The sequence below is a fragment of the Schistocerca cancellata genome, chromosome 2 (assembly GCF_023864275.1).
Source record: "Schistocerca cancellata isolate TAMUIC-IGC-003103 chromosome 2, iqSchCanc2.1, whole genome shotgun sequence".
Classification (NCBI taxonomy): Eukaryota; Metazoa; Arthropoda; class Insecta; order Orthoptera; family Acrididae; genus Schistocerca; species Schistocerca cancellata.
Genome location: NC_064627.1, coordinates 1,087,375,636 through 1,087,389,382, shown reverse-complemented (window position 1 = coordinate 1,087,389,382; position 13,747 = coordinate 1,087,375,636).

Genomic DNA, 13,747 nt, shown 5'->3' with positions numbered 1-13,747 from the left:
AACGTTGTAGCTCCGAACTATCACCTTCTGTGACTGTCCGGATCTTGCAGGCTGAGAGGTTTCCTCTGAAACAGGACAGGAGACAGCATCTGGCTCAGCTACAGTGTCAGCCAAACGCACTTATGTGCGGCCGCCTGAGAAGTCTTTCGCTTCATGCTACGCCCCGGGGTGACCTCCCACTCGACCACAGGAGGGGGGGTCAGCCTCAGTGCGTGCAGTTACTGGGCTGGCCACCAATGAGTACCGATCGGAGGATTGTGACGTGCTGGACGTCCGTTGGATCCCCACGGTCGGCCCACAACACTGGTGCCCATCCACTGCATCCTCAAGCTGTGTAACCGAAGCCATCACAGCCTAAAGCTGAGAGCACACAACAAGCGCAGTCCCTATCCATATTAAAGACCGTGGAAAGCTAAACTATGCAGATAAAAGGACTACCAGCATGTGCTGCTCAACTCTACCCTAGACCCTGACTTAAACGCAGGAACAGTGTCTAAAACATTAGATTAATACGCAGAGATTCAAAAAATTAACTACCAAAGCACTCAGGTGAAACTAAATAATTCGCCTCCGATTAGGAACTTGTAATATGTCAGAAAATCTGTTCACTTTTCGACGTAAACGAAAACGCGAGATCTGTGGCTATTAGATACAAAGGTTGGAACTTTAATAGGGGCAACTATTTATTTACATCCCGTACAAAATAGATACGTGTTTCAAAGTTTTACTGACCTTCAAAGTAGTCACTTGCATTGTGTTTATCCCGTTGCCAGCGAAGTGGAAGTCGTAGGATACTCTTAGCAGCGCCAGTTGTGTTGACAGTTCGAGCGACGCGGTCTATTGCCCGACGAATTTGTAGTATTTCTGAAGTGAATGCCACGGAGCGTTTCCTTCAGTTTAGAAATCGAGTTGAACTCACGAGCGCTTAAGTCAGGGGAGTGCAGTACGTGGTATAGCACTTAGCAGTCCCATCAGTCAAACGAATCAGTAACGTCTTGCACTGTAGGTGCTTGAGCATTTTGCTGCAAAATGATGGTCAGGTCCTGCAGAAAGTATCATCACTTCTGTCTCTAAGCTGGTCATATGCTGTGTTCCAAAAATGAACAACATACAGAAGTGATAACACTTGCTGCAGGACCTGACCATCATTTTGCAGGACAATGCTCAAGCACGTACAGTGCAAGCTGTTATTGATTTGTTTGACTGAGGGGCTGCTAAGTGCTATACCATCTACTGCACTCCACTGACTTAAGCCCTCGTGAGTTCAACTGGATTTCTAAAGTGAAGGAAACACTTCACGGTATTCGCTTCAGAACTGCTACAAATTCGTCGGGCAATAGACCGCGCCGCTCGAACTGTTAACACAACTGGCAGTGCTAAGAGTATCCTACGACTTCCACATCGCTGGCAACGGGTTATGCACAATGCCGGTGACTAGTCTGAAGGCCAGCAACAGTTTGAAACACGTATCTATTTTATACGAGCTGTAAATAAATAGTCGCCGCTATTAAAGTTCCAATCCTCTTAATATATTAACACGCAGAAGCTCAAGAAAATAAACTATTAAAGCACACAGATGATATTATAAAATTCGCTCTTCGTTAGGAACTCGTAAAAGTCAAAAAATCGGTTACTTCCCTGTTGCTGCTTGTGTCTCGGCCGGCTGCCGGCTGCTACTGCCTGTCTCTCAGAAATAGCCACTTCATTTATTTGAAGAGCGCTCATACATAAAGTTTCAGTTTCAAATCAAAATACAAAATGGCTCTGAGCATTATGGGACTTAACATCTGAGGGTATCAGTCCCCTAGAACTTAGAACTACTTAAACCTAACTAACCTAAGGACATCACACACATCCATGCCCGAGGCAGGATTCGAACCTGCGACCGTAGCGGTCGTGCAGTTCCACACTGAAGCGCCTAGAACTTTTCGGCCACACCGGCCAGCCCATGAATTTCACCACAGATCATCTGAAGAGTGCCCTTTCCATCACAGCGCCTTGTCACACAGTTGTCATTCCTAAGTTTACCATGTGATGGGCATCTGACACATCTTACACCGTAAATCATGATTCAACTCTCAGTTCACGTGCCCCTGTGCCGGTCCTGCAGTTTAGTCTCCGATTCCATATTGTAATCTCGACGCCCCTCCACCCATATTACTAAATCGAGAGGCTACCATCAGAAAGTAATCAGATAAAATTGCGTTTTTACTCGCATTAGTGATTCCAAACCAATTACAGGCTCTCTCTGCACAGTACGGCATTCTGTATATAACAATGACTACATTGTACCCATATTTCTCTTCTAGACAGCACAAAAGTAATGAAGAGGGACATATGTATATTGCATAATTTAATCAGCTCATCATAACATTAATTATTTTTAGCATAAACCAAATTAGAACTTATCTTATGCGGCCTAGCATCAGCACTACCAGCTAGCTTATGGACTAGATGTTCTGCATCTATGTGACTGCATTCGTCCTGTGCATTATCTGAAAAAAATTTCAACGAATTACAGAACCACATCTACTGTAATACGCTTGAGTTGTAAAATAATTTTGCATAAGCCACTTTTAATATAAAATAGCGTTAAGTATTCTACACCGTACACATTATCTCGAAAAAAGCTTGAAAAACAACAACAGTAAAACTATGCAACTTAAGTAACGGTATACCAACGCCACCTGTCGTGAAAAACGGATACTTGCTGTAGTGCGCATTATAGTGTATCAGACCGCATAACGAACGATACTTCCATAGTATTTACCATGTGACGGTCTATGAAAAGGCCCGATCCTGCCCTGTATGCACTGGTCTATACTACAAAGGCCTGCAAGGTAATTAATTCCCATCTTCTGTTATTTTACCCATACCGATCATATCCATCGTAAAGTCAACAGCTGTAAATTTTACAATATTTTAATTTTTTTTTTTTTTTTCATCCATAGCTTATCGGGTGTTACGCTTTTAACATATGACGGAAGTAGATGTTTTTTCGATTTATTTTACTATATATGATGAGGGCAGTCTATTTTTGCCGATGCTCTAATCGTGATACCCAAAACCTACCAACACCGAACGGGTAAGTTTCAAAATGTCTCTGAGCACTATAGGACTTAACTGTCATCAGTCCCCTATAACTTAGAACTAATTAAACCCAACTAACCCAAGACATCACACACATCCATGCCCGAGGCAAATTCGAACCTGCGACCGTAGCGCGGTTCCAGACTGTAGCGCCTAGAACCGCTTGGCCACTCCGGCCGGCAGTAAGTTTCAAAGGAACTTTTAAATTTGTAATCTTTCCAGTTGCAACATAGGATCAAGCCTTTCTAATACGATTGCAGTTAACGTAGGCCATTCTCAAGATACACTGTATTAGGCGAAACGCACATCATGAATAAATAAATCAATGAAATCAATTCTTCAACCAAGACTGTTTTTTTCACCACATTCTTCATACTGTTTGCTGTACCAACAGGCAGTGAAGTGGATATGCTTTTATAATAGGCAAAAATATACATTAAATCTGTTTTATCTCAGAAATAATTCAGAATAGGGAACATGACCGCATAAAGTATTTTCTTTGAAATGATCGTTCCTGTCATACAGTTGAATACTGGCCGTAAGTCTTGGGATACACCGCATATTAAGCAGACGTGACTATAGCTCAAGAGAAATGCTTGTAGTAGTACAACACGTTTTGAAGGAAACAATTACATCTACCAGGTCACATGTATTGCACAATTCAGATGTAATTTAGCACCCAGAGTTTGTAGATGATGGTCTCTACTGTTACAATAATGGAAATTAACTACCCCCTTGATTCAAAAGTGAGATAGTTGCGAGGTGCCGGGGCTAGCAGTGTATTGAACACTAAATTCTTCTTGAATCTCCATATGTAAATGATGCTCTAAGCCCCCCCTATTCTAACTCCGACTTTTGCTGTTGCACATGGATTAAAGAATGTACGCGAACTGACTGTAATCAACCCTGCAAGCGGAGTAGAAAAGAGTTTGGCACCTGCAATAATTTAATTTGATAAATAAGTTAAATAAAGGAAGGTTTCATTAAAGTAGTGAGAAATGATGGGTTGCTCTACCGATTAACAGAATGAAAGTTCTGTCCAAAATAACAATATGATTTATTAAGACTACACACAAAATAATAAACAAAAACACATGAAACATTTATAATACATCAAATTGGCTCAAATTGGATACTCAAACAAACGCTATGAAGGTGAAGTTGTCCCTAAACTAGATTGTGAGGTTTAAGACGAAGTGGTATGTGGAGCCAATTCCTTGCCACTCAAATCTTAAGAGAGACACACAGCTAACCCAACATTAATTGCTGCTGCTCAAGACAAGACAAAGTTAGAAAAAGACGAACAGGCGCGCTCTACTGAGCTCTGATTATCACCTAGGAAAATCCCTATCTGCCGGTGCTGCGGACACACATTACCAAACTGTCTTCTTAACTGCCAGAACACGATCTGGTGTACCGAAGGCGATGGCTGGTTGCTTCGACGTCCTCGACCGAAAGGCGAGAGCCGACTACCTAGAGCACCCGTACAGGCCGAACACACAACATTCCCGCCCCCACGACAGTGGCCGTGGTTAAACGTTCCAATCAGCAACTCGAAAACCGGCGGAAAATTCCCCTCTATTGCCGGAGCACTACCATTCCACCATTCTTGGCGCCAATTTCTGCGCCGATTTTGCTACGTCACGGAGCTATGCCCTGAGCAAGCCAATCAGAGTTACTATTTTGCAGAAAGCGCGGGAATTTTCCCGCCACAGCTGCCTGGGTACACAAGTCATTCCCACGCCTCGCTGGTAGCCCGCCAGAAAGTGTTTTCGCTAAGTTTCTGCGAAGTAACGGAACCTCTAGCCCAGCCGCTACTTCAGACCCCTCCGGGCGTGTCTTTTGACAATGTCGGCGTCTGCAAAGCATTCACTCGACTTCCTCACACCCGTCGGCTTAACGCTTTCCAGATCAGCAGAGCTCGCCTGTCACCGGACCACCCGGGTGACGAGAGACGCTGCGTGGGAAGTCCGCGTGTGAAGGAATAGCGACTTTTCACTGCATGCAATTAGAGAGGAAAATCGTAAGATAGAAATATGAGAGGGGGCTCATGCCACCTCTCATAGTCTTTTTTAACAATACTCTCTTTTTGTGCTCCCTTAAATCCAACCAATTACTTCAAGCAGAAACAGGGTATGACCAGAATTCGCGTGGCATAGTGTGGCTGTAGTCGTGCTGGGGACCTAAAGTGGTGCAGGGAGCGTCCAGGTGAGGGCGGTGTCTTCGACCGCGAGACCATTGCGTGCAGGGCTCGGCAGACGTTAGTCGGCACTGCGTTGCGGGCTTGCAGACCTCATTAGGGGCGCCGGCGGCAGCAGAGAGGTTAGGCGTGGGCGTCATTGAGAGGCGCTGTGCTGCCGCCGGCCGACTCAATGGCCGCTTGCGCCCAGCCTGCGGTCGATGGCGGACCGAGACCGCCGGCTCATTCAGCACGGCAGGAGGTCAACAGTGTGGTCGCGCGTTTCAGTGACAGTGCTCTCGTGTAGCGCTGGCTGCGAGGCAACGCTGCGGCTGCGGTGACTCTGACACAGAGGGATTCCGCCGACGGCCGACAGTGTCCGAAGATAGCTGATCTCTTCAGAAGAGTGAGGCGGTACATTAGTCCAGGCAACGTAGGAAAATGAGGCAAAAAATTCGTATAGGCGCAAATTTCTTTTTTACAGTGGTAGGAGTGAGTGTCGTGAACAACATACTGGAAATTCTGACCGACGGGGGTGTGAGCGTCGTGAGGGGTGGAGGAGGGAGTTATCATTTTCTTGAACATCGCAAAAACCGTGGCTTATAGCGAAAATGTTTCCCCACTGTGAAATTAAACCGTTACATTGCCGCCAAAAGAAATCCTATTCTTTTTTCTCTAGGACTAATAGTTTCCGCGTTGCAGTGAATGGAAAAATCCCACATTATTGAAAACAGAGGATTACTGGAACAAAATTAATGTATGTTGTTAAACATAGTGGGTCAAGTATTTCCCTCTTCACAGCTTTGCCAAGCTGAAGAGCTATCAGGTGATTCCCCATTATACGTAGAGCAGTTTGTCGCAAAAATTATGTTTAGAGTCTCTCATTTAAAGTTATACCGACCCTTTAGTAGCCCTAACGACTAGCTGACGTCGCTATGTGAAGACATGTATCGGGAGGGGGGGGGTGTTTATTTCCCACTAAATGGAATGCATATATGAGTTACTATTAATACTGTGGACAGAATCTACGCGAATCTCTGTACGCTGTTCTGTACTGTTAGAAAGCGATTGATTCTTAGCCATCCTGCATGGAAGCTGTTGTGTTCTTCTAGCAAAGTCAACTCCCTTCTCACTTTTCAATTTACAGGTGGACTACACCTCCGAAACATTCCCTATCCAATTATCGCATGTGAGCAGACAAAATAACTTCACTCAGCCCGAGTTTGTATGGTGGAGTTATGTTTAGTTTATTAAGTGTGAACTTATTCGCTGTTGTTGAGTGAGTTCTACACCTGGAGCAGTCAACTGTCTACCATACCGAAGAACCTGCCTCAAATCTAACATTCTGGCAGAATATTAGGCAATATTGATTTCATGGTTTCACTGCAAATGGCTGTAATACTTTTCGCAGCATCGGTAGTATCAAATGCTTCACTCCAGCTCAGTTCTCCGAACATCTGAAGAGGCCCAGAGGATTAAATTGGCTTCCTAACAGAAGTAGGGTACCTAGGTGTTATTCAGCTTCAGATATTTCATCATAAGTGGAACAATTCATTACAGCAGATTATTATTCTAGATTTGAACATCATGTTGATGTGGCTCCACTCAGCGCACCCCACTCTACGAGTTTCACCAATTCCTGAATAGAAGAGATTTATGCGGTCTACCAGTAGCACAGCTGGTACTGAGAGAAGTGCGTAACCTACTAGTCATCCATTTACGACATAGAGAAGACATATGCGCCATTTGCCAGTGCAATCACTTTCCCACCAACTCACATCACAGAAAATTAAGCAGTTCTCTGTCATAGGAAATTGTTTTACATAAGAGCTCACTACCAACTGTAAGAACTGAATAAACAGAAAATAAGTCCATCATATCAACACGAGCGCAATGAAGTTATTTTTGAAATGTCAATGGGCGCCCAGGATAAAGGAACAAGTAAACAGGCATGGAAAAGTGCGAGCCGCTTCATAAAGATTCATAAAGCGAACTGCGGGACGTTCGGCATAAGTTTGTGGACTATCCTGTAGAGCCTTTTTGTAAGTAGTGGGGCAGGGTGAGAGGGGGGGGCCTTGCCTGTGCTCGCTCTACAGCGCACAGACCTACAGAGAAGGGTAGTGTGTGACCACAGTCTGGCGACCTGCCGTCTCTAGCGCATCCATTCTACAACTACCACCCTCCCCCCTACCCCTCAACCACCCCTCCACAAGATCGTCACACCATCAGAACACAATTTTTCCCTTAACACGGTACTGCACTTATGAGGTGAGAGTTTTTCATATTTGTTCTTAACTCACATTCTTTCACAGTAAATATTAATTCTGCACCATTAAACACTATCTCCTGCAACCCATTAACTATTTAATAAGTAATTGTTTCGTCGGGCTAGGATCTGTGTTTATACTTACATTTGTGTTGGAATTGTGATGCCATGGCTAATAACGAGACATAATTTTTTTCCTTTCTTTTAACACCTTATACTCCACAGATATATTTCTGATGACGTAGAACATTTTTCAGTTGCTTATGTTGTTGTTGTTGTTGTTGTTGTTGTTGTTGTTGAACATGAATTATGGATGACTATATTTACTGTTCTATTTTCTATACGAGTTCCTTATGTAAATACCTGGATTTTTTCTGATGATATTTTAGATAGTTTTATTAAATGTTTCGTGTGAAACAGAATACAATAAGCAGAAGTGTTGTAAGAACTGTGGAGCGAGACAGGCATCGATAGATGTCGGGTTGAACAGTGTGTAGCAGACAGTCGCGGACGGCGCATGAGCGTGGCGGTACGAAAGCAAGTACTGTGTGTAGTAACGGTGTGCGTTTAACTCGATATTAATACCAGACTTTCGTGTGTCAGACCGGTCTGAAATCTGACTGTATGATGGATATTGTAAATGGACCCTTTATTACGCAAACGCTGTTGGTTTTTGCAGAATGATGCTTGTGGCAGTGACACTGCACTCGTGAACAGACAGTATTGTCTTGATTTAAAATTGAGCTGCATTACACAAACTGTGAATTTAATATTGCTCATTTTCTTGACTACGATATATGACGTATGGTAAAACACTAACAGTCAATGTGGAACTTTGAACTGTGTTGGGCTACGTAAGTGACTGTTTTCGCAGGAACAGTGTTATCGTGAACCATGAATATTTACTCTAGATGGACTGTCTAACTTTGCAATTGGCAAATTATAGCAAACGGAATGTTAATTTAAACACGTTATATGGAGTGTTCCAAACTACTGTGTGAAAGTTGCAGTTGAACTAATACGACGTTCAGGTGCTGCACCGAGCGGGGTGGCGCAGTGGTTCGACACTGGACTCGCATTCGGGAGGACGACGGTTCAATCCCGCGTCCGGCCATCCTGATTTAGGTTTTCCGTGATTTCCCTAAATCACTCCAGGCAAATGCCGGGATGGTTCCTCTGAAAGGGCACGGCCGACTTCCTTCCCAATCCTTCCCTACTCCGATGAGACCGATGACCACGCTGTCTGGTCTCCTTCCCCAAACCAACCAACCAACCAATCAGGTGCTGCATAAACAATTACTTTGTTCCAGCCTACGACAAATGGATGCTACGCAACCTATTACCACCGCCAGACGAAACAGGATGTAAGAAAAAGAGTATATATTAATGCCAGGGACACTACTGGATGAACTTACAAGATTCATATCAACAATTTCAAACTGCTTCCACTGCCGTCGCCACATCACGCTGACCCAGAACAGGTAAAGCTCAAAACAATGCCTCTCTTCGAGAAACAATTGTAACCAATTTAATTTCTTTTTGGTTTGTAACAGTCTGTCTCTTAATGTTTCTCTCTGTAAATAAAAGTATAGTTGTGTATTTTAGACTGTTCATCTTCAGTGATTGTTGATCCACCACTAACAGTAGTTACTGCCATCATTTATTTGTTTTGCCCTTTAGTGTATTTGTACTAGTCGTTGCATGCGTTGTATGTGTCTTTTGGAAGGGTGTGCTTCGATGTGTATATACAGTAGTTTAGACTGTGAAACGTGACCAGACGGGTAAATTGATGCATACGCCATTGAAGTTATTTATACCGACTAATTACAAAGAAGTAGCTTATTCACCATTAGTTCAAGTTAGCGTATTAGAGGGAACTTTCAATCTGACATCTGTCAAAATACACGATCTTTGTTTACGTGCCTGTTAACGTCATACTTCCATTCATTCATGTTTAGATGCAAATTATCTGGGTTTAACTGTTACTGGTAAGGAGAATTACAGTATATTGTGTGATTATTAATCAAATTAGCTTCAGAGTGTTTTACTGTTTTCCACTATCAAAGGATTTTATTATCAGAATTTTAACAGGCTTGGAAAACTTCTCCTATAGAGATTTGATTTTGAAGTTTCCGGAAGTAAAACGGGTTCTTGGGATTTATCCAATATAAATTTACTTCATGCTGTTTCTCTTTAAACATTTTCTGATTGCAAATTCACGGTCATAATAAATATCCAAGAAGCGTTTTCTTCACAGAGTACACTTTAGAATTGTGTCTCGTCCAGAGTTAGGGAACTTGACTGTCGCAATGAGTGGAACTATTCATACGCAGTAAATTCAGTGCCCCAGTCGCGAATATAGTGATAGAACACATTCAGTGACAGGGATTCTTCAGATAGGCCCGTAACTGGTCGAGTTTCCCCGAACAAGAAACTTTTAATTTTGTTTACGGTACATTCGAGAAGTGATGGTCAGTATTCTTTCATTTCACTCATTCAGTACGATAGTAGTAGTTTCGTCACAACGTTTTATCTCAAGCTGTACGATGCTGTTCTCAAAAGGACCCAGAAAAATCATAGCCTTTAATAAATAGATTTCCGACCACAGATAATTGAAAAGGAGCTGGAGCTAAATAACGTAGCTACCGGTTGTTGAGTGTGTTGTCTAAAAGCCCTAATAACTGTAAAGTACTTGGCTCGAATCTCACTGGTGCTACTTGCTTTTATATTTTATTTCAACTCCCATATTTATTAACAAGTGAGAATGTTAATTAACTAATGCTGAATTATAGGTTTTAAACAAAGTAAAATCTTTCTAATGACTCATCACATGAAAACGATTAAAATTTGGCAGACATGCGTCATGTAAGAGTGTGAAATGAAGAAAAGTTGTATACATCAATAACGCTGTTTAATGTCTAGAAAAAGGATGTGTTTTATTTTCTCTTCGACGTTTTGCATCTTGTACCAAATTTTAATTTACTGTGAATACTCATTTTTTCATGTGGTTGGTAATTGAAAATAGGAAGATATTTTTGTTAAAAATGGTGAGTCAGTAGTTGTTAATTAAGATATCCGTTCTTAAATAAATATATTCACTACCAATAACATTCGAACCCATAACTTTATGGTTAGTAGACTTACGCTACGCGCTCCATTACTGGCAACTGTGTTATTTAACTCGAAATTTTTATAGTCAAACGCTGCAGGAAATCTATTTCTCAAAAGCGATTTGTTACAAGTTGTTGTGAGATATCCGTCGTACTGCTTTAGGAATTTGATGTCCAGGCACTGATTTTCAAATCATATAAATATTCAGAAGATGGAAGATGCCAGACCAGTCCGCGAAGTAGCCTTGTAAAATGTACCGGAGGTTAAAACGCAGACACATTCCCCCTCTCGTGATCTTCATTTAAGACCTTTCTTTTCTACCGCTTGATCCTCTGACTGCCCTAGCGTAATGCTTGAATCTCAGTTGATGCGACAGTTGTTTGGACGTGAAGGTCTTCGGCATACTGCGAAAGCAGCGTGCATCTTTTTCCTTGTTATTATCGCTTGCCTTGGGCGACTGCACAACTCAAGCATTCGTATTCCAACGGCACGCGGCAGCTCCACGACAGCCCGTGGTGTGTCCCTCTCAGCCCCTCCTGCTGTTTCAGGCTCGGCTCACCCCCCACCCCTCGCCAGCAGCAGCAGCAGCAGGAAGGCCACTGCATAAACATGAGAGACTGGTGCGGAGAAGAGAACAGAGCGACTGCCTGCCTGCCGTCACAGATCCCCAACCCGGCAGCAGGAGCAAAACACAGGCGTCGGCGAAACGAATTCAGAGACAAAACAGGTGTCCAGCTGTTGTGACTTTCAGCAGCGAGGGAGCTGACTTTCACAATGTCACTGTAGCGTGCTTGGCCCAAAACACACAGCACATGACGTTTTACAGCTAAGTTAGTACTAATTCGACACAAGAGAAATCGAGAGTTCGCTTTATCAAGGAACTATATGTCGTGGCGCATTACTGCGCAATTTTTCTTCGGGAAATAAGGTAAATATACCTTTCATTCCGTAGATTAGTAATGAGGAAATCCTCGTTGATATGGAAAAGTAGAGCTCCAACAACTCAATCAATCAAAGGCAAGCCGAATAACTGTCTGCATAAGGTGAAAAGGTGGACCAACGCGTTATCGATTTGTTCAATTTGTGAAAGTCGTTTTCGTGAACAAATGATCCAGTTTTTCTGAAACTGTAATTACTTGTTTGTCTGCACATGACCACATACTCACTGATTTCCGTTCCATTCGGTCAATTATTTCGAGGTGTAACACTTTTTTTCTTCTGTCTGAGTGAATATTTCTTTGATTTGAATTCGCTTCTGAATTTATCAGCCGGCCGTTGTGGCCGAAGGGTTCTAGGCGCTTCAGTCCGGAACCGCACTGCTGCTACGGTCGCAGGTTCGAATCCTACCTCGGGCATGAATGTGTGTGATGTCCTTAGGATAGTTAGGTTTAAGTAGTTCTACGTCTAGGGGACTGATGACCTCAGATGTTAAGTTCCATAGTGCTCAGTCATTTGAATCATTTTCTGAATTTATGCCTAAGTTTTAGCGGGATTTTTGAACACGTTTTGTGAGAGCGTAATGGCTTAGGGGCTATTGTGAGACGAATAGAATCATTCCTGAGGGGAGATACTTACGATCAAAAAGTCAGAAAACAGCCGAAGAGCAAATATGGGCATGAAGAAAAATTGTCATTCTCCTCCACCGTTGGAGATCTTATCTCCTTCCCCTATGTAACGGGACTTCCTCCTCTAGCATTACTTTTCCTCAACACTAATTGTCGGTACCAGTATTATTTTTCGAATTTCAGGCCAGGTCAATATTGGCTCATCTGCCCTTCTGAAAACTTTCATATAGTTTTATACAAAAAAATGCTACAGTTCAAGCTAAAATTTATGAAAAGGAATTACACTCGGTAAGTACTAGCTCTGAATGTAAAGTTAAATTTTTTTTGGAAACATTTGAAATCGCGAATTATTTGGCACACTTAAAACTTCTATTATTAATTACGCAATCTAGTACGGGTTACAATGTTTATTTCTGGACTTATTTATGAAATAATAATCGAAATTAATAGAAATTCAGTTGTCAAGAAACACTGTAAACCCCTTTGAATATTGTTATTGCCTCAGAGTGAAGTAGTAGTAAGCGTGCCTCTATGTGATCGGACGTATTTTTGTATTTTGGGGGAACAATTTAATTTGAGCTTTGTTAAGGTGAAACTTCAAAAGACTGTATGATATACTAAAATGAGACAAAATATATTAAAGTAACGACAAAAAACCTGCAACAACAATTTTCAAATTTATTTAGATCAATTCAACCCTGAGAACCAAAACGTGAGAATTTCAGCTTCAAGAATCAGACCCCTAGACAAGAAGAACTGGAACCAACTCCGCACGAAAAGCAAAGCAGACTAGAAAGTTTATTTAAATCTGCGCTCCTCTCAAATTTTTCATAAAGGACTTTGCTTATTGTGGACAATAGATGGAATTAGGGAGGACGGGGGGAGATTACACCTAGCGTCTGCGAATGTCACACAGTTTGAGGACCTCTGTCTTTTCTACCGTAAACAGTCACGTTCCACCAAAGAAGCAAGTCAATGTTTTCCAAGAAAAAAAAAGTACCTCCTGGCATCTTGGAACCAATGAGACAGTCGTCGTGGCTTCAGTGGATTGCCCTTTTGTGTAAGACCTAAAGAGGCCGACGATTTATTATAATTAAACGGGTAAAATTAAATCAAACTTAATCAAATTGTAGTGTGGTATTTTGGTTAGCAATTAATGTGTGCAAAAATTTTCATAACAATTTTCTGTTTGTTATAGCGACGGGAGAAAGACAGAAATTGTATCTTTTGTTCGTTAGCTGCCCAAGTATTTTTTAAAGTTTTTTTTTACTTCGATGTATCTCCTCTCCAGTTATAATTTAGTTGATTTTCACCAGAATGGCAGCGACCGTTACACGTTCCTTTGTGTGAATGAAAGTTCTGTGAGTATCAAGGATCCCTCAGCTTGGACTTAGTTGGCTGTAAAGACTAGTGAGGTAATGGCAATTGCGCAGACAGCTTAGAACACATTTGTAAATTAGACATACGTCCTTTCTTAGTACGAACAACACTCCGCTGAGACGGAGTTTTTACAGTTCGACCCAGCAGGATCACCCA